The sequence below is a fragment of the Scyliorhinus torazame genome, chromosome 14, assembly GCF_047496885.1.
Source record: "Scyliorhinus torazame isolate Kashiwa2021f chromosome 14, sScyTor2.1, whole genome shotgun sequence".
NCBI classification, from domain to species: domain Eukaryota; kingdom Metazoa; phylum Chordata; class Chondrichthyes; order Carcharhiniformes; family Scyliorhinidae; genus Scyliorhinus; species Scyliorhinus torazame.
The window spans coordinates 107868451-107890984 of NC_092720.1; the positions used below are offsets into that span (position 1 = coordinate 107868451).

Sequence of the window (22534 nt, forward strand, 5' to 3'; positions counted from 1 at the left end):
CCTAGCCTCACTGGCACATGGCACAGGGAGTAATCCTGAGATTACAACCCTAGAGGTCCTGTCTTTTAACTTTCTGCCTAGCTCCCTGAACTCCTGCTGCAGGACCTCATGCCCCTTCCTGCCTATGTTGTTAGTACCAATATGCACAACGACCTCTGCCTGTTTGCCCTCCCCCTTCAGGATGCCTGCTACCCGTTCGGAGACATCCTGGACCCTGGCACCAGGGAGGCAACATACCATCCTGGAGTCTCTTTCACGTCCACAGAAGCGCCTATCTGTGTCCCTGACTATAGAGTCCCCTATGACTATTGCTCTTCTGCACTTTGACCCTCCCTGCTCAACATCAGAGCCTTCCGTAGTGCCACTGCTCTGGCTGCTGCTGTTTTCCCCTGATAGGCTATCCCCCCGGACAGTATCCAAAGGTGTATACCTCTTCGAGAGGGGGACAACCACAAGGGATTCCTGTACTGACTGCCTGCCCCTTCTGGTGGTCACCCATTTCTCTGCCCGCACCTTGGGTGTGACCACATTTATATAACTGCGATCTATGACGCTTTCCGCCACCTGCATGCTCCTAAGTGCATCCAACTGCTGCTCCAACCGAACCATGCGGTCTGTGAGGAGCTCCAGTTGGATGCATGAGGTACCCTCAATAATGATGCTTCGAGATTAAACTGTAAAGAAGGCTTTATTAGACTAATAACTATACTACAGCTAGAGACGAGAGCTGACTGTTACACAGACCAAGAGGCAGGCCTTTATGTATGGCTCCCAGATAGGCGGAGCCAGAGGCGGAGTCCCCAGGGTTCCAAGCCCGGTCTTAAAGGGGACATCACCTTACATGATGATAAGGCAGTAACCATTCATCGCATTCACCCCCTGTTTAAAAAGGAGTCCGACGGGGGTGAAGATGCTGTGCAGTGCCTTAATCACCGTGGCTGAGGTCATGTCGGTGCATGGAATGGCGAATGGGAAACGGGAGAACTCATCGATCACGGTGAGGAAATAGGCATAACGGTTGGTGGATGGGAGGGGCCCCTTAAAGTCCACGCTCAGTCGCTCAAAGGGGCCCGAGGCTTTCACGAGCCGAACCTTGTCTGGCCGATAGAAGTGCGGTTTGCACTCCGCACAGACTTGGCAGGTCCTGACCATGGCCTTGACCTCCTTGGTTGAGTAAGGTAGGTTGCGGGACTTGATGAAATGGACGAGCCGGATAACCCCCGGGTGGCAGAGGTCATTGTGGATGGCTTGCAGGTGGTCCTCCTGCGCGTTGGCGCATGTGCCGTGGGACAGGGCATCTGGGGGCTTGTTGAGCTCCCCTGGACGACACTTGATATCGTATGAGTAGGTGGAGAGTTCGATCCTCCACCTCAAAATTTTATCGTTTTTTATTTTGCCCCGTTGCGTGTTATCGAACATATAGGCGACCGACCTACCAGCGAGGTAGTGTCTCCAGCACCGCACAGCCTCCACAATGGCTTGTGCCTCCTTTTCGACTGCAGAGTGTCGAACCTCGGAGGCGGTGAGGGTTCGGGAGAAGAACGCTACTGGTCTGCCTCCTTGATTGAGGGTAGCAGCCAGGGCGATGTCTGATGCATCGCTCTCTACCTGGAAAGGGATGGTTTCGTCCACTGCGTGCATGGCGGCCTTGATGATGTCAGCCTTGATGCGGTTGAAGGCCAATTGAGCCTCAGCCGAGAGGGGAAAAGTGGTGGTCTTTAGGAGTGGGCGGGCTTTGTCCGCATACTTGGGGACCCACTGGGCGTAATAGGAGAAAAGCCCCAAGCACCGTTTGAGGGCCTTGAGGCTGCGGGGGAGAGGGAGTTCCTTAAGGGGGCGCATGCGGTCGGGGTCGGGACCTAGGACCCCGTCTTCCACGACATAGCCGAGGATGGCCAGCCGCGTGGTGTGGAAAACGCATTTGCCCTCGTTATAGGTCAGGTTAAGGGCTCGGGCGGTCTGGAGGAACTTTTTGAGGTTAGCGTCATGGTCCTGCTGATCATGGCCGCAGATGGTGACATTGTCCAAGTACGGGTATGTAGCCCGCAAACCGTACTGGTCCACCATTTGGTCCATCGCCCTTTGAAAGACGGAGACCCCATTTGTGACACCAAAGGGGACCCTGAGGAAGTGGAAGAGCCGGCCGGCTGCTTCGAAGGCAGTATAGGGGCGGTCTTTTGGTCGGACGGGGAGCTGGTGGTAGGCAGATTTGAGGTCGACCGTGGAAAAGACTCGGTATTGGGCGATCCGATTTACCATTTCCGCGATGCGAGGAAGGGGGTACGCATCAAGCTGCGTGAATCGGTTTATGGTCTGGCTATAATCCACGACCATCCGTTTCTTCTCCCCGGACTGGACGACCACCACTTGCGCTCTCCAAGGGCTGTTGCTAGCCTCGATGACACCCTCTCCCAGTAAACGCTGGACCTCTGACTTGATAAAAGCCATATCTTGGGCACTGTAGCGCCGGCTCCTGGTGGCGACGGGCTTACAGTCAGGAGTGAGGTTAGCGAATAGCGAGGGGGGTGCGACTTTCAGTGTCGCAAGGCAGCACACCGTGAGGGGGGGCAAGGGTCCCCCGAACTTCAGTGTCAGGCTTCGGTGGCTGCACTGGAAATCCAGTCCGAGCAGCAGGGGGGCACAGAGGTGAGGGAGGATCTAAAATTTGAAACGGGTGTATTTGGCACCTTGGATCGAGAGATCCGCAATACAGTACCCCGTGATTTGTTTTGGCCGAGTTTGATCGAGGGTGATCGCACCCAGTCGCGGGTAGTCAGAGTCGTCAGCCGAGTCGGACTCGTAAAATGGCCGCTGCCGTCGGTCGCACGTGTCGGGTCGAGAAGATGGTCGCCGACCAGATGGCCGCTCCCATGATTTGCACGAGGCTGATGACGCGTCAGAAGAGGGCGTGTCGGGTCGGTGCGCAGCAGCATTGCGAGGCCTGCGGGCCTGAGAGCCTGATTTTCGGGCCGGCTGTTCTTTGTTTTTCTGGCCCCTGGGTCTGGCCAGGCAGACCCTCGCAAAGTGCCCTTTCTTCCCGCAATCGCTGCAGATAACGGAGTGGGCTGGGCAGCGTGGGCGTGGGTGCTGGCCCTGCCCGCAGAAGTGCATGGTGTGCCACCATGGTGAGCAGGTCACCGCGTGGCGCAGGCCTGTAATACGGTTGAGTCTGAGGATGTCCGGGGGGGGCTGGCAGAGTCCGCGGGGTACGTACCCAAGTTATGTCGGGCCACCTCCAGCGAGGAGGCGAGCGTTAGCATCTCCTGGAGGCCTTTTGCCCCGTTTTCGAGCAGCCGCTGCCGGATGTAGGTCGAGCGGATGCCGGACATGAAAGAATCTCTGATATGCAGGTTCATATGGACTTCCCCTGTCACATCCTGATGGTCACAGTCTCTGGCAAGTGCGGTGAGTTTTTCAACAAACTCGTTGAGCGATTCCCCCGAGCGCTGCCGGCAGGTAGAGAGCAGATGCCGGGCGTGCACTTCATTGACGGGTTTGACAAACCGCTTGCGGAGCAACTCAATCGCTTCCTCATAAGTCGTCGCCTTTTCGAGCGTGGCGGAGATTCTGTGACTCACCCGGGCGTGGAGTAGACGCAGCTTGCGTGGCCCTAGGATGGGAATCTGCGGAGTCCAGGTAGGCCTCGAAGCACCGCAGCCAGTATTTAAACATTTCCTTTGCCTCCGCCGTTCATGCTTCCAGATTGAGCTTCTCTGGTTTTAGGCCTGCGTCCATCCTGAATCTAGTTTAGTCTAATAAATTGAGGTACCCTCAATAATGATGCTTAGAGATTAAACTGTAAAGAAGGCTTTATTAGACTAATAACTATACTACCGCTAGAGACGAGAGCTGACTGTTACACAAACCATGAGGCAGGCCTTTATGTATGGCTCCCAGATGGGCGGAGCCAGAGGCGGAGTCCCCAGGGTTCCAAGCCCGGTCTTAAAGGGGACATCACCTTACATGATGATAAGGCAGTAACCATTCATCACAATGCACTTTCTGCAAATAAAGCCATCAGGGAAGCTGGAAGCCTCCCGGACCTGCCACATCTCACAGTCAGAGCACTTCTGGAAAATCCTGTCCTATAATTCTGCGGAAAGTGACGCGTAATGTACAAATGTTTTTTTTAAATTTACGGGATGTGTGCTTAACTGTGGTCAGGGGTTATTGGTAAAATCAAGAAACTAATATGATTATTTTCTATGGTTTAGAGTATTAGTTGCCAACTAAGTGATGTTCAGCCAATGGTGATTTTAATTTGTCACAGTGAATGTTTTAATTATTGAAACTTTGCCATATAATTACTTTAATCAGTCACTGAGTTCCTGTTTCTTGTTAAAAGTTATCTGTCTCTATAGCAATTTCAGCAAAGGCTTCCTACTGAGAGACCTTCTCCCCATACTGCTCCTTCTGTAAGGAGCTCATCTTCTTACTTGCTGTCTCTAATTATCTCCCTCTCATGCTGAAGTCCAAGGGAGATGACTATTATAGGACCCATGACTGAAAGTAAGTGCTCAGCGCCCTAGCCCTTGCAATCACAACCAATGCAGCACAGTGATATAGTGGTTAGCACTGCTACCTCACAGCGCCAGGGACCTACGTTAGGTGACTGTCTGTGTGAAGTTTGCACATTCTCTGCATGGGTTTCCTCCAGGTGCTCCGGTTCCTTTCCATGGTCCAAAGATGTGCAGGGTATGTGGATTGGCCATGCTAAAATTGCTCCTTAGTGTCCAGGGATGTGCTGGTTAGATGGGGTTATGGGTATGGGGGGTGGGGTTGGGCGGGGGAATAGATATAGGTAGAGTGCTCCTTTGAAGGCTTGGTGCAGATTTGATGGGCTGAATAGGATCCTTCTGCACTGTAACGATTCTAAGATTCTAAGAATGCCTGCAAGGGCGTAAGGTGAAAGGGTGAGGAGAGGCGATTGGAGGAAGAGGTGAAAGGAGGTGGATGACGATGACGAACAATGGAAGGCAAGAAAGACTGAGGGGAGGGAAGCTGGACACTGACAAGGCTACAGGAAGCACACACAGAAAAGTAGGTCAAAGGGATACCATATTGTTTATGGAAGAGGATGTGCTGGGTAGAGATCTATATGGGACATGGGCACCTCACAGCTCTCCGGCTCGGCGGGGGGAAGATGGTTAAATCGAGGTACAGGCTGCTTCTTGAGGCGACTAGCCTTTTGCCTCCGAGTTTGGGGCATCATGTGCGGTCTCGTGAGGAAAGATGGGCTGGAGAGAGTGATACGAGTTTAATGGAGTGGTATTTAAATATAGCATCGGGAACTTCAAACCTGACAGGTGACAGTAGGTGGATGAATCACCTGCCTGGAGATTTGAAGGGAAACTCGCCTGTGCATAATTAATGAGGCTCCAAGTGCAGAATCTAGCCCGGGATCCCGCCATTCTGGGCAGTGTGAAACGTGCGCCATAGCCGCTTGCTACTGCACTTTGTCTCAAAAACGCAGAACCCGCCTCCCAGCTGCGTGTTTTCTGACGGCGGGAGGTGGCACGCCGTTCACTGGCTGCGGCATTCTCAGTTCGCACCACTGTGAATGGGAATTCCCATTGAAGCCACCATCGGAGCAGGATCAGCACACATCAGGCCCATGCAATAATTACTTGCACCAGTTCATGCCCACATGAATCCCGGCCCAGAGAGACATGGAGGCATGGAGAATCCGGTGCCCAGCCGTTGCAAGTGGGTCATCCCGTTTTTCCCCAACATGGGATTCTCTGCCAAATTGGGAGCTCAGGTACCTGCGGCGGGCAGCGGAGATTCCAGCCCTTTATCTTACCGACCAGTTAGTGGCTTACAGAATACACCCTTTATTGGGGTTTCTTTGCTGGAGATGAGGAAAGTTGGACAATACATTCACACATACGTTGAAATACTACAGATATGCTCGAAATATCTAATACAAGCAAATTTCTGTTACCCCAATTATTTTTAAACCAAATATTTATCTTTTGTCAAAAGATCATTTTTAAATTCCAACCTTGGTCCCTTACCATTAAATAGCCACTTTCCTTTAAATAGCTGCGACAGCGCTTGACATCACTTCAGCCACACACAAACTCTAACCCCCTCATAGCGTCAACTCTCACGCATGTTCCAGGCTGAATATTAATATTAGCATGGTGTACATGATTAACCAAGCTTATCTCAGGCACAATCAAACTGCATAATGTTCTAACTGCCTTCACAAAAAATTCCACAAACCTTTTCAGAATTGTCTGTTTATTTTATATTCTGCTGTCTGCTCAGTAACCAAGGGAATAGATTATGCCACCACCTGCAAACCCACAGGTGGGCGGGGAACGCCATCGGTAGGAAAAGAGGATCCCAATAGTTGGTGAATGCCAACCATCAAATATAAGGCTTCATTCCTCCTCTTCAATCCAGAGTTATACTGGTCCAATTGAGTCACTGAATAGCAGAAACAATTTCACAGCGCCTCAAGATCTAGTGTGGAAGTGTAGCTGCATCCAAATGTTGAGTAATAGGTATTAGTCTGGATCTTCCACTCAGCTGTTGTGCTATGATCCCACCTTCAGGAATGAGCTCTAGGCCCCTGGGCAATTTTCCGAAAGTGATGTGCAATTTTCCAGGCAGCGTACCCAACTAATGCCATTAGTCTGCCTGGCTGTAACAGGCATCAGGGGCATTACTGCAGTATTATTGTGCTGACAGCTTCTGTGTTGCTGGCTTAGAAGGGAGGGGGAAGGTTTAAAATGTTTAAAAAGATTGGCTAAGGCTATTCAACCAATTTCTTATGTGGTGTATTTCTACCATGTCTGCAGCATTTATGCCTGCAGTGTTTGAATGGACGCAATTCAACTAATTGGGAACAAATTCCCATAGCAAGCACATTTAACCATGTGTTTCCTGGCACGCGTAAGGGGCCTAAGCAGGGGATGGCTTCCAAGGCTGTTTAAAAAATGCCAGCTTGGCAGTGCCAACCTGGCAATGCCCATGTCAGCTGGCAGTGCCATCTGGGAACCTTGACAGTGCCAGGCTGGCATCCAAAGGGCATGCAGCTGGGGGTCTCCAATCCCCTGAGAGACCCCCACATGTGTTGTTCCACCTGGTCCCCATTTACAGAGTACCAAACAGCGCTTACCCAAGGTCTCTGACGCGAAGGAGATAAATCCCAAAGCCTCAGGTACCTTGGGAATCTACACATTAAAGTGAGACGAGCTGTCTTGCTTTAATATGCAGATTTATCAAAAAGTGATCCCTCCCCCCTCCCTGCACCCCTCCTCCTCCGCCCGTTTCCTGGCACCACCTTTCGCCCTGGGTGTGGTATTACTGTGCTATGTTCCTCTCATCTGTTGTCTTTGTGGTTCGGTTGGAGGAGGGCATCATACCCCCTCGCCTCCTCCCTTTTTACCCCATGTTTTTTTCTGTGACTCCCCCGGGGTCTCTCCTTGCCTCCCCTCCCCCTCCCCCTTCTGCTCCTCTCCATTGTGTCTGCTCCTGTTTGATCTACTTAGTCCCCCCTTCCCCCCTCTCTATTGGTCAAATATAGTCACTATTGGCCTCGAACAGGCTGATGAATAGAACATAGAACATAGAACATTACAGCGCAGTACAGGCCCTTTGGCCCTCGACGTTGCGCCGACCTGTGAAACCACTCTAAAGCCCATCTACAGTATTCCCTTATCGTCCATATGTCTATCCAATGACCATTTGAATGCCCTTAGTGTTGGCAAGTCCACTACTGTTGCAGGCAGGGCATTCCACGCCCTTACTACTCTCTGAGTAAAGAACCTACCTCTGACATCTGTCTTTTATCTATCTCCCCTCAATTTAAAGCTATGTCCTCTCGTGCTGGACATCACCATCCAAGGAAAAAGGCTCTCACTGTCCACCCTATCCAATCCTCTGATCATCTTGTATGCCTCAATTAAGTCACCTCTTAACCTTCTTCTCTCTAACGAAAACTGCCTCAAGTCCCTCAGCCTTTCCTCATAAGATCTTCCCTCCATACCTGGCAACATTCTGGTAAATCTCCTCTGCACCCTTTCCAATGCTTCCACATCCTAATGTGGCGACCAGAATTGCACACAACACTCCAAATGCGGCTGCACCAGAGTTTTGTACAGCTGCAACATGACCTCATGGCTCTGAAACTCAATCCCTCTACCAATAAAAGCTAACACACCGTACGCCTTCTTAACAGCCCTCTCAACCTGGGTGGCAACCTTCAGGGATCTATGTACATGGACACCGAGATCTCTCTGCTCATCCACACTGCCAAGAATCTTACCATTAGCCCAGTACTCTGTCTTCCTGTTATTCCTTCCAAAATGAATCACCTCACACTTTTCTGCATTAAACTCCATTTGCCACCTCTCAGCCCAGCGCTGCAGCTTATCTATGTCCCTCTGTAACTTGTAACATCCTTCCGCACTGTCCACAACTCCACCGACTTTAGTGTCATCTGCAAATTTATTCGAAATAGCCTCCGCACTTTGTGGAAGCCCCCGTCTGGCCCTTGGATGGTGCGCTTGATCTTCTCCAGGTGGAGAAATTCCGACAGGTCTGTGAGCCAGTCTGCAGCTGTGGGTGATGCTGCTGATCGTCAGCTGAGCAGGATTCCCCAGCAGGCGATTAAGGGAGCAAATGCCACGGCGCCGGCCCTCTTCACCATGAATAGTTCTAGCCACTCTTAGGCATGGCTCCATCCTCACCCCCAGAACCTTGGACATCGCCTCAAAGAAGGCTGTCCAGAGCCGACAAGACTGGGGCAGGCCCAGAACATGTGGGCATGGTTGACTGGGCCTCCCTGGCACCGTTCACATTTATCCTCCGCATTCGAGTTCTGATTAGGTGCGCTCTGTGCACCACTTTAAACTGCCTGAGTCGTGGCCTTGCATAGGAGGAGGTGGAGTTTGGCCCTACATAGTGCTTCGCTCCAGAGTCCCCAACCCACTCCCATCCTGAGTTCGTCCTCCTTTTTTTGTCTAGTTCCTTCCAGTGGTGACCTTGGCCTTTCCAGAAGTTGTCTGTAGATGTCCCCACAGTTCCCCTCTCCTTACTGTCCGTGTTTATTAGCTCCTCCAGTAAAGTGGTTTTCGGAGCCCTCGGGTACCTCATTGTCTCCTTGAGGAGGAAGTGTTTGGTTTGAAGGTGCCAGAGTTCCTGTCCTGTCGGTAGCTCCAGTTCTTCCGTTAGTTCGTCCTGGGTCGTGAGTCTGTTCCCTATATAAATGTCCCTGACCGCTAGCATACCCCCGTCCTGACTCCATTTTTAAAAGGTGGCGTCGAGCATGGCTGGCAGGAATTTGTGGTTACCACAGATGGGGGTCCTGGAGGATATCCTGGTTAGACCAAAATGCTGCCTCATTTGGTTGCATGTCCTCAATGTGACTACCACCACTGAGCAGAATGTGTATTTTGCCAGGGGAGGGGGAGTGGAGATGAGAGTGCTGCTGTGGCGAGGGATCGGAGGGTTGTTCCTCTGCAGGATGACTCCTCCACCTCACCCATTCCATGTTGGGTTCTCGTATCCATCCCCTCACCCTCCCGGTTGTGGCTGCCCTGAGTATTGCAGGTTCGGTAGGGCCAGACCGCCCATATTTTTTCTCCTTTGAAGTGTTGACTTGCGGATCCTTGGGTTCTTTCCCCGCCACACAAACGCCATGATCATTTTGTCTATCCCTTAGAAAAAGTCCTTGGGGATGAAGTTTGGTATGGATCTGAACAGGAAGAGGAACCTTGGGAGGGATTCTCTCAGCCTGGGAACGGGCCGGAGAATTCCCGGGGCCGGCGCGAATCGCGCCACGCCGACGCCGGCACGCGATTCTCTGCAGAACGGAGAATTGGTGCCATTGGCGCCGGCGTGGTTGGCGTGGCGCCGGTCGCTGGCCGCTCTACGCGGCCAGCCCGCCGATGGGCTGAGCGACCGTCGTAAAAAAGCCGCGTCCCGCTGGCACTGTCCACACCTGCTCTCAGCCGGTGGGAACTCGGCGTGGAAGAGTCGGCGGATGGCCTGTGGGGGGGTGGGGGGGGGTCCGACCCCGAGGGGGGCCTCCGATGTGGCCTGGTCTGCAATCGGGGCCCACCGATCGGCGGGCAGGCCTCTCTGGCTGGGGGCCTCGTTTCTTCCGCACCGGACCCTGTAGCCCTGCGCCATGTTGCGTCAACACTTAGCCTCAAGATCACAGAATCCCGCCCCTTGGTAGCACGTTCATCTTGATCATCTTCATCTTCCCCGCCAGGGAGAGCAGGAGTGCATCCCATTCCTGTAAGTCCTTTTTTACTTCCTCCGCCAGACTGGTCAGATTCCACTTGTGGATCTGTGTCCAGTCATGGGCTATCTGGATCCCGAGGTAGTGGAATTTGCTTTGGGCTAGTTTGAATGGTAGACCTCCCAGCTCTGTCCCTCCCCAGCATGGGTTCACTGGGAATGCCTCACCGTTGCCCAGGTTAAGTTTGTAGCCCGAGAAGGCCTAAAACCCTTCCAGGAGCTTCATGTTTACTTTCAGACCATTCTGTAGGTCTGAGATGTAGAGGAGCAGGTCATCCGTATAGAATGAGACTCTCTGCTCTTTGCCTACTCTTCAGATGCCCTTCCAGTCCTTCACGTCCTGCAGGGCAATCGCCAGGGTTTCGATTGCCAAGATGAACAAGAGCGGGGATAGTGGGTATCACTGCTTTGCGCCTCTGTGCAGCTGGAAGTATTCAGAGCTGGTGGTGTTCATTGAATTCATGGAATTTACAGTGCAGAAGGAGGCCATTCGGCCCATCGGGTCTGCACCGACCCTTGAAAAGAGCACCCTACTTAAGCCCACATCTCCACCCTCCCCAGTAACCCCACCTAACCTTTTGGACACTAAGGGCAATTTAGCATGGTCAATCCTCCTAACCTGCACATCGTTGGACTGTGGGAGGAAACCGGAGCACCCAGAGGAAACCCACACAGGCATGGGGAGAAGGTGCAGACTCCTTACAGACAGCAACCCAAGCCGGGAATCGAGCGTTGATCTAAATGCTCACCTTGTGGGCGTTGTACAGCAGTTTCACCAACGAGGTGAACCCTGTCCCTAGCCCAAACCGCTCCAGTACCTCAATTACTTCCATTTGACTCTGTCGACGGCCTTTTCCCCATTCTGCGGTTTGATCAGTCTGCCAATGGGTCCTGTACACAGTTGATGTCACCCCCCATGATCAGTCAGTTTGTGTCGATGTCGGGGATTTCCGCCATGGTCTTTTTTATGAAGTCCGTGTCATCCCAGTTGGGAGCGTACACGTTTACCAGGACTACCAGTGCCCCATCGAGGACACCGCTGACCGTGAAGTATCATCCCCCTGGGTCCGTAACCGTCCTTGTCACCGTACACACTGTCCTCTTGCTCATCAGTATAGCCCTTATCCTGTAACACGAGTGCTACGCCTGTCCCACCCAGCCTTTCGTTACCCGCAGTCGGTCCTTCTCCCTCAGGTGTGTCTCTTGCAGGAAGACTATGTCGGCTTTCAAACTTCTTAAATGGGCGAGGGCTCTGGATCTTTTCACTGGGCCATTAAGTCCCCTAACATTCCAGCTGATAATCCTGGTGGGTGTTTCTGTCCCCCCGTTCCATACTTACCTGGTGGACGCACCCCTGCACTCCAGGGTTTCCCTTTGTTAGGGGGCTGTCCACAATGGCTGCCATCATCATTCTCAAAAAGGCTGGCCCCCTGAACTATGGGGCATCTCTTTGTCCAGCATGACCGCAAACTGTGTGCAACGGGATCTCCCGATTTTTAAGGATCTTCCAACGTGGCTGCTTGCGGCGCCATCTTGTTTCCACAACTTGCACCTTACCTGCCAAAGCCAATCTATACGTCAACCCTTTCTTCCCTTTGTGTTCCATTTGTGTTCACCCTCGCCTTTCCCTGTGAACCGGTCTTTCTGATCAGAGTGAGGCATTACAGTCCCGCGCAAACATATTATGTGTCCAAGAGTCTATCTCTCGTTCCTCCTCTGCTCCGCCTTCATCGCTGCCTTGACTGCCCATTGTCCAGGCTGTTAGATTTCACAAATTTGTCTGCCTCCGCCGGGGTGTTAAAGTCATGCTTCTTGTTCTGGAACGTGACCCAGAGCCTGCCTGGGAACAGCATTCCGAATCTTAAAATAATAATCATTTTTATTATTGTCACAAGTAGGCTTACATTAACACTGCAATAAAGTTATTGTGAAAATCCCCTAGTCGCCTCAGTCCGGCGCCTGTTCGGGTATACTGAGGGACTTAATGTCCCTCAGAATGTCCAATTCACCTAACAAGCACGTCTTTCAGGACTTGTGGGCGGAAACCAGAGCACCCGTAGGAAACCCATGCAGACCCAAGGACCTTTTCTCTTGGTCCTTGACTTTCCCTTTTAAGTTCCCTTGGGCCGTCACCAACCTTTTGACTACTGCCTCCAGGGTGACGATCCTGTCGCTCTGGTGTGTTGATGCTTTCTCCAATTCAGAGATTGTTTTTTTCTTGCACTTTCACCTTCTTCCATTGATCCAATCCTTCGATCACTTTTTGCATAGTAACCATCGCCTCTGTCACCGCCAGCTTGACCGCCACTTTGATTTCGACCTTTATCGCCTCTCTCATTGTGGCCTGTTCCTTCAGAAGGAATGCTTCCCATCCATCTCCAGGTGGTGGTGGTGGAGGCTGCTGCGCGGGTTGTCGGCCTCCCTCTCTCTTGGGGCTTGTGGGAGGAAACCGGAGCACCCGGAGGAAACCCACACAGCACGCAGACACGGGGTGAACGTGCAGACTCCGCACAGACAGTGACCCAAGCCGGGAATCGAACCTGGCACGCCGGCATTGTGATGCCATAGAATTAACCACTGTGCTACCGTGCAGCCCATCTCCACCTTACTTTTTGGACACTAAGGGCAATTTTGCATGACCAATTCCCCTAACCTGCACATCTTTGGACTGTGGGAGGAAACCGGAGCACCCTGAGGAAACTCACACAGACACGGGGAGAAAGTGCAAACTCCTCACAGACAGTGACACAGCGGGGAATTGCCCCAGGAGCTGTGAAGCAACAGTAGTAACCACTGTGCTATTTTGCTGCCCAAATGAGTTTGTTGGAAAGGTTGAATTCACGAAAATGTATTTCAGCAGCTGCCACACCACGCCACTTAGACATTTCAAACTTGGAAACAGCTATGAAAAGTGCCAGACATGTGTAAAACAGTAGCAACAACCAGCAACCTGCCAGCAATCAATAATTTCTTTAGTGCTGATGGGGGGAGGGCTCTTCATGCTGCTTCACATTTGTTCAGCTTTGTGAGGTTAAGTTTAGGCATTGAGTGAAAGATGGAGCAGAGTTCCCTATAATTTAAGTTTGTGTTTGTGGCCATTAGTTGCTCGACACAGCAGTGCAGCCACATATGTGGCATCTTAAAGGGAACTCTGGTTGTGCTAGCCTGTTTGTTCCCTGTGTTGTATATTCCAGATAGTTGCATAGCTGCACATCCATATGTCTTACGAAAAATTGGTAAGTGGAACTCCACAATGGCATCAAATCAACATTGCACACAATTAGCGTCATACCTGTCAGCTCTCTATACTCCCAGTGCACTTTAAGTGCACGCGCAGTAATGCATTCACCAAGTACCACCTACCAAACTTCATGTCACATTTGTGTGTGCAGGCCACGTATGTCATTTCATCCCTGCTACTTATTTCCACCAATACTGTGATAGAAACTATTTTGCTGGCGTCAGAACCACAATATCAAGGTAGGCTTTTACACACTTCAAAAGGCACCCAGTCTTAAAAGGGTACCCTAACTAACCATTAGTCATAGGCCGGGAATCGACTTTAAAAGAAAATGTACGAAAGAGCCAGGCATCTACCTATATGTATAAAGCTTATTTAAAATAAAACAACTTATTGCATTTTAAGACCAAACAAACCCTATAGTTTGCAAGCAGACATTTCAAAAAGGCAAAGCAAGTTGGAGCTTGAATGTTTTCATAAGCATTCCCATGGGAATATACCTGCTTTGCGAAATGCTTGCCCACTGTGTGCTGCACATACTTAACCTCTGACACCCTCGTTTCTTTGAAAATTAATCCTTAGTTAAAGGGTTTCTACACAGACCCCAGAAGAAAAACATTGCATTGCAAGGAAAGTGAAGCAGATGTGCTTCACTGCCTTCAGTCAATGGAATCCTCACTGGAGTTCACAAGCTCACTCAGAATGGCTCCCATAGAAATACTCCTTTTACACAATGATCGCAAGCAGCCTTTATCTCTCCCTGGTTGGGTTTTTATATTCCCTGATCTGTCTTTGTGTAAAATGATTTCCATCATCAAATACAAAGTCGACTCTTTATCCCAGCCAATACAACAGCTTAGAAACCTACTTTGCTCATTTTCAACATGCGTGTAAAACAGGCATCGCGGATTGACTACTTATCAGATTGCATTATGTTGAAATAAAAAGTGGGCTAATTTTAAAATGGGTGATTGACTCCCAAATAAAAACAGAAAATGCTGAAAAGCTCCAGCAGGTCTGGCAGCATCTGTGGAGAGAGAAAGAGAGTTAAGATTTTGAGTCCAATGGACTCCTCGAAATCATAGAATTATAGCAATTACAGTGCAGAGGAGGCCATGCAGCCCATTGAGTCTGCACCGGTCCCTGGAAAGAACACCCTACTTAAGCCCACGCCTCCATCCTATCCCCGTAACCCAATAACCCCAACTAACCTTTTGGACACTAAGGGGAAATTAAGCCTGGCCAATCCACCTAACCTGCACAGCTTTGGACTGTGGGAGGAAACCAGAGCACCCGGAGCAAACCCACCCAGACACAGGGAGAAGGTGCAAGCTCCACCCAGACAGTGACCTGAGGCTGGAATTGAACCCGGGTTCCTACAGCTGTGAGGCAGCTATGCTAACCACTGTGCCACCACGCTGCCCCATCAGGCTCACAACGCCAGTTTTAAATCCAGTCAGCAGATTAAAACTCTATCCCCAGTATGTTAAACATGTCAACTCTGTCTCTTTTTAGTTCAAGGATCCTTAAAATTCCAGAATGGTTTATTAAAATGAGCTACACATCACATCTTGTGGAAGCTGCCATTACAGACAGAATCTACTACTGACTGAAAAGTGACAGAGCCAATCTCAGTGGCAGTAATTTTACCTACGACTGATTCAAAATCTCACTCCACCTTCATTTTCAGGTGTGCTATTGTTCAAAGTGGATCATTAGAAAATTCCTATTCCGACTCTAAGCTCCCGGAATCCCCATGGCAACAAATGCTGGAAGAGGTTGAAGGCTCTTGCGAACTCTGTAATGCTGCACCTGGGCAATAGCTTCAGGGTTGAGGGAGCTGCAAAGAAGCCAGCATTCTTGTTCCTGATCTCCCCCCCCCCCACCCAGCGACCCGCGGCATGCGTATGTATGCACATGAAGGAGCACAGGAATGTCTTTGGCTGTTGTGGGTTCTTCGTCTTCTCACTGCTACTTTAATTCAAAAGCTTGCAACACTATGCACACGCATGAGGAATGGTTACTTGGGAATTAAAGCAACTGGAACACAACCAACACGCTTGAATACCCTGCACGAAGAATTTTCTCAGGCAAGGAAAGTGTTTTTTAAAAAAACAGTGGAGTAATCTTTTGGCACTCACTTTCTTACCGTTAGCGGGTGGAGCCGTCAGTGCCAGCATGACTCACTGACTTCAGAAAAAGTGAGAAATGTCACATCATTTCTGTCCCCTTTCTGACATCATATATAACATTGCAAGTATTATTACTTTTGCATTACACACCGTGAAGTAGTGCAGACTACCGATACATTAGTTATTTCCAGTAATGTCATCGCCAAGCATAACATTTGAACTGGTAATTGGAACAAGTCAAATGTAAAAGCACAATAAAGGAACTCATTTTTAAAAATGTGCCAGCAGTTCTAAAATCATTAACTTTAAATCGTTGTTCTGCTCACTAAGCAGCAAATGTGTTTGTACAAAGTACAAGGTGAACTGAACAGACCTGTGGCAGGATGGGGTAACTGGAGTACTAGTCCATTCTGTCTACACTTTTGACTGTCTGTTATCTGAATTATATTTTGCATCAATGCATCCGTTTCATGTATTTTACCACACCTTTGTAAAGGAATGCTTCAGAGCTCTCTATGACAACGTTCACTTCTTAAAGTAAAGATAACACAATAAGTAAGTATTGAAAACAAGGTCTTAATTGAAGGTGAAGAGCAAAAATTATAGTTTAATTTGAGTTTCGCAGTCACTAAGATCATGTAATGCAATACAGTACAACATGGAATTAAGAAACAGGAGACTTCATCTTTCCACGCTGTACTGTATTTCATTAAATGATCTAGAGTGCCTGTGGAACTCAAGTGAAAGACTCAAATTACCTTGTGCTAAAGTACTGTCGATCACTGCTGCAGATTGCTGTTGTAACTTGTCTTTCCCTCCTTGCAAGTTTACATATTCCGTTCCAGTGCCTCAGGAGTAAATTTCAGAAGCCACAGAGCTCATTGGTCACGCAGGCCATGAGGTTTCTGATTTCGCCTTCAATTTAAGAAAGCAAAAACCTGTGAATTGGTTGGTGTTGTAAGCTCTGTCATTGAACTCCTCACACAACATTGTCATGATATGCAAACATGCACCTACTGAACACATAGAATAGGACACGACCAATGAGCAGTCAGGACACTCAGGAGTGGTATCTCACTATAAAAGGGATGAGGCACTCACACCCCGCCTCTTTCCACAGACCAACATCTACGGAGTGAGACAGGGTGTATCCTCAGCATCACACCCCAGCATGTGGCTTAGAGCAAGGCTGGTTCAGTTAGATTGAGTTACTACATTTAGATTAGCAGAGAGTCGAACTCATTGAGAACTGTGCTAATAGTTCAATAAAACACATTGAACTCACTTCAAAGTCTGGAGCATCTTTTACTCAAAACTGCATCAAGTGGCAGCTTGTGTTATTCCAAATTACATAACACAACATGATACCAGGAGTCTGTTCAATCCAGTTAGTTCAACTCAGCAAGACCCGTGATGACCAGCGAATGTATACCGGCACAATGGAAAAGATTCCGGCTCCTCACCAGCTCAGGACCTCTGGCAATCTCAGTGCCAACTGGCGGACATTCAAGCCGAAATTTCAGCTTTACGTCGAAGCATCAGACCTCAATAGTGCGCCTGATGCACGGACGATAGCTCTTTTCCTCACATCAGCGGGTGATCACGCCTTGGAAATATTCAACTCCTTTCACTTCGCCGAAGACCAGGACAAGACAAAGTTTCAGACCATCCTGGACAAGTTTGACAGCCACTGTGAGATGGACACCAACAAAATCTTCGAGCGCTACATATTCCAGCAGCGATTGCAAGATAAAGACGAATCCTTCAACTCATATCTAACTAACCTTAGACTGCTAGCGCAATCCTGTAACTTCGGTGATATCACTGACTCCATGATCAGAGACCAAATCGTTTTTGGAGTTCACTCTGATCCTCTGAGAGAGCAGTTACTGAAGATCAAGCATATGACCCTGCCAGTCGTGATTGAAACATGCACAGTGCACGAGCACGCTGAAAATCGCTATTCCCAGTACAAAACGGCAGAAAATGATAAACTAGCCTCCCACAAGGCAGAGAGTGTGCAGGCCACCTCCTGGATGCAGCGCCTCTACATTGACGAAGGCGGCCATTTTGCGGCTCTTCCCAGGGCGCATCCGCGATGAGAATGGGATAACGAAGCGGCCGAAACCCGCACTGCGCATGTGCAACGACGCACGGAGCGTCAGGACGCCGACGTCATGACGTGTTCGAACTGTGGCACTGCCCATTTAAAGAAATACTGCCCTGCAAGAGGCAGATGCTGTTTCAGGTGTATCCAACCGACACACACAAGCACGGTTACGCTTTGAAATTGTTAAGCTGGACAGGGCATCCCTACTAGGTGCACACACCTGCAAGCAGCTGAAACTCATTCAAAGGGTTTACACCACAGCATCCTCCCATGTGGATCTTCAGGCCGGCATCGACGACATCCTCGCCCAGTATCCAGATGTGTTCAATGGATGGGGACGCTGCCGTATCGATACAAGATTCTGCTACAACCTGATGCCAAGCCAGTGGTCCACACACCGCGATGAGTCCCTGCTCCACTGAGAGAGCGCCTGAAGGCACAGCTCAAGGATCTTCAGCATCTTATCCAAGGTCACCGAACCGACTGGCTGGGTCAGCTCGATGGTGTGCATAAAGGAGCCTTCGGGGGACCTGTGCATCTGCATTGATCCCAAGGATCTCAATGAGAATATCATACGGGAACACTCCCGAAGCGGGAGGAACTCACGAGTGAGATGGCACACGCGCGCTTCTTCACCAAATTGGATGCATCACAGGGATTTTGGCAAATCCAGCTGGAAGAGTCCAGCAGAAGGCTCTGCACCTTCAAGACGCCTTTTGGCAGATACTGGTACAATCGCATTCCATTTGGCATCATCTTGGCATCGGAGATATTCCATCGCATCATGGATCAGGTGCTGGAAGGCATTGAAGAGGTTTGTGTGTACGTGGACGGCATCATCATATGGTCCACGACCCCTGAAGAACATGTGTCCCGTCTCCAGAAGGTATTCCGCTGTGTACATGCCAATGGCCTAAAGTTAAACAGGTCCAAATGTTGTTTTGGCAAATCGACGCTCAAGTTCCTAGGCGACCAGATCTCACAGTATGGTGATCGCCCAGACACAGACAATATCAATACCATCGAGGCGATGAAGGTCGCTGAGGATAAAAAGGCGGTGCTGCGCTTCTTGGTTATGGTCAATTTTCTGGGCAAGTTCATTCCACACATGGCCACACACACCACGGCCCTACGCAACCTGGTGAAAAAGTCAACTGCCTTTGAGTGGAAGGTGGCACACCAGACAGAGTGGCTGGAGCTGAAAGCCAAGCTCACCACTGCACCAGTCCTGGCATTCTTCGACTCGGACTGGGAGACAAAGATATCCACAAGGTGAGTCAGGATGGCATCGGTGCGGTGTTGCTTCAAAGAGATGACACATCATCCTGGGCACCAGTAGTCTGCGCATCAAGGGCGATGACGCCCACTGACACCAGATATGCTCAGATTGAGAAGGAGTGCTTGGGTCTTCTCACCGGCATCCTCAAATTTCATGATTATGTCTACGGCCTGCTGACATTCACGGTTGAGACGGATCATAGGCCCCACATCATCCACAAGGACCTGAATGACAAGACGCCTCGGTTGCAGATAATTCTGCTTAAACTTAGGAGGTATGACTTCAACTTGGTGTATACACCTGGCAACGAGCTCATCATCGCTGATGCATTGTCCCACTCCGTCACCTCGCTCAGTGAGCCACTGGAGATCATCCAGCACATCGAATTGCAGGTGCAGCTGTGTGCTAGCACTCTCCCGGCCACAGATGAGAAGGTAGTTCTCATCCGTGATGAGACAGCCAAAGACCCCCTCTTGCAGCGCGTCATCCACCACCTCACCAATGGCTGGCAGAAAGGGCAGTGCCCACAATTTTACAATGTGAAGGATGACCTGACGGTGATTGATGGTATCCTCCTCAAGCTGAACAGGATTGTCATTCCGCTCAGTCTCCAGAGCTTGGTGCTGCACCAGATTCATGAGGGACACCTGGGTGTTGAAAAGTGCAGACGCAGAGCCCGGCAAGCTGTCTATTGGCCCGGCATCAGCCAGGACATAACGAACATGGTCCTGAACTGTGCTACCTGTCAGCGGTTCCAGCCAGCGCAGAGCAAGGAAACGCTCCAACAGCATGACATAGTGACCTCTCCGTGGTCCAAGGTTGGCATCGACCTCTTTCATGAAAATGGTCGCGACTACGTATTGATCATCGACTATTTCTCAAATTACCCTGAGGTGCTGAAGCTCCCGGACCTCACCCCCTCGGACCGTCATCAAAGCCTGTAAGGAGACGTTCTCAAGGCATGGCATCCCAATCACCGTCATGAGTGACAATGGCCCGTACTTTACCAGTCGAGAATGGTCCACGTTTGCCAGGTCATACAATTTCCAGCATGTCACCTCCAGTCCGCACTATCCGCAGTCCAATGGAAAAGTCGAGAAAGGGGTGCACATTGTGAAACAGCTCATCTGCAAGGCCGCAAACTCTGCTTCCGACATACACCTTGCACTGCTCGCGTACAGGGCGACTCCATTGTCCACTGGCATGTTGCCGGCTCAACTCCTGATGAACAGGGACCTGCGGACGATGCTTCCAGCCATACACCTGCCCAACCTGGATCACCTCCCGGTGCTGCAGAAGATGCAGCAGCACAGAGACCGTCAAAAGCAGGGCTATGATGCCCATGCCACCAATCTGGCCGTGCTATCCCCGGCAGACACTGTCAGGATCAAGACACCGGATGGTGGATGGTCTGCCCAGGCTGTCGTTATTCGACAGGCCGTGCCCCGCTCTTATGTTGTACGTATGGCTGATGGCTCCATCGTGCGAAGGAATCGACGGGCACTGCGCAAAGTTGCCTGCCCGCAACCACTTTCTCCTCCATTTCCATATGTTGAATTGCCACCTCCTGATACCTCGCACCACGAGGCCACCAGTCAGGCTTCCATCCCGCCTGTCAAGGTGCCGTCCCCCCCCCACCACCTCTCCGGCGGTCGACCAGGATCAGATGCAAGCCTCAGAGACTGGACTTGTGAACGTTTGTTTTGTTTGCTCTGTTCTGTTGTCCTCCGTCAGTCACGTTCAACAGACTCATTCACAAGTAAATACATTCACATACGCCAACAAAACATTTAAAAAAAGGGGAGATGTCATGATATGCAAACATGCAGCTAATGAATATATAGAATAGGACACGACCAATGAGCAGTCAGGACACTCAGGGGTGGTATCTCACTATAAAAGGGATGAGGCACACACCCCGCCTCTTTCCACAGACCAACATCTACAGAGTGAGACAGGGTGTATCCTCGACATCACACCCCAGCATGTGGCTTAGAGCAAGGCTGGTTCAGTTAGATTGAGTTACTACATTTATATTAACAGAGAGTCGAACTAATTGAGAACTGTGCTAATAGTTCAATAAAACACATTGAACTCACTTCAAAGTCTGGAGCATCTTTTATTCAAGTGGCAGCTTGTGTTATTCCAAATTACATAACACAACAAACATCACCCCCACTCCCCCCCATCCCCATCCCTAACCTCAGAGCTCCTTCCATTAGCATCATGATATGCGCTACCCTGCAGCAAAGCACTTTCTGTATTGCACAGTCTGTTGACATTTTGAATACAGGTTGCTCAGTCAGTTTAATTATCCTTACAAGAACAGGCTGGGAGTTCCCTGTGTGAGAGCATCTGAAGCAAACTGATAGTGTGTTTATCAAATACTTACAGTGGGGAGGGAGAATCTGAACTAAAGGATTAAACCAGTGTTCTCAAGCTCGAACATGTATGGGCCAGAATTGTTGCCAAAGTAATGGTGAGTTTAATGGTGCGTGTCATTTCAAAGAATAAATTAATCTGGCAACTTCAGTAAGGAAGAGATATTCAATGCATTAAAACTTGCTTTGAGTCACTGGACAGTTAACATAGTGACAACAGGCAGCTCACCTTCAATCTCCCGGTGAGTTTCAAGATATTGCTGGAATTACACATCAGTTGCCAAAGAAATATACTGCGGAAGGTTGGGCCAGAAAATTAACAGTACAGTGTACAAATACCTTTCGAATGAGGAGGTTACGTTTCCATATTACTCAAAAAAAGGAATGGTTGAAACTGGAGTCGCATTCCTATAGATGGCAAATTGGTTCCAGAGGTCCTTAAAATAAAAACTTTAAAAATAATCTTTCATTTACTCTGTCTCTTTTTTCTCTTCATTCCCTCTTTTCACTTTTCATTCCACCTGATTTGTCATCTTCTGTTTCTAACTCAATCCTTGCACCTCATTGTGTAAGGATAGACTGTTGGTCCCACCATTCACTAAAGTCCATGATGCCCCATTGCCCATTATCAGCTCACGCTTACAGCAATTTACAGACAGAATTGTTCAAGTTGAAGGGTTATGAATAAATTCTAACTGATCAGCATTGCTGCCATAGCCAGGGAAGCAGGTACTAGAATGGTGCACATCATCTTCAGTTAGATCAATCCAGCAGCCAGAGAAGTGGGGAGCTTGGATAAACAGCTTTCTCCCAGAGCATCAGAAAATGAATGAAGAGGTCCAATAAACTTTATCTATAAAGTGCTTAAGGACATTCTGAGGTCATGAAAGGCTTTATATAAATGTGAATCTTTCTTTCTTCAGTAAAAAGTCAACTGATCTGCTGGATCTTTGCCAGTATTTAAAATGTTAAGAAAGTGCGGTGTAAAATTCTCTGTGTTGCCGGATGACTCCCTGTAGCTTCCTCAAGTAGCCACTCTTCATTTCGGAATCTAGAGGTTGATTATGGGTCAGCTATTTGACTGTGAAAAGGCGTCACAACCACTTGACCTGAACCTCACTCAAATCTCTC

At 49.6% G+C, this 22534-nt stretch overlaps 1 protein-coding gene across 1 annotated transcript in view; it reads right to left on the minus strand.

The window, feature by feature from the left end:
• st6gal1 (ST6 beta-galactosamide alpha-2,6-sialyltranferase 1) overlaps window positions 1–16617 on the minus strand; it is a 186534-nt gene extending 169917 nt beyond the window's left edge. The window contains exon 1 of the mRNA XM_072474626.1: window positions 16392–16617. The gene's annotated coding sequence lies outside the window, so the exon portion shown is untranslated. The remainder of the gene's footprint in view (window positions 1–16391) is intronic.
• Between the last annotated feature and the right edge of the window lie 5917 nt (window positions 16618–22534).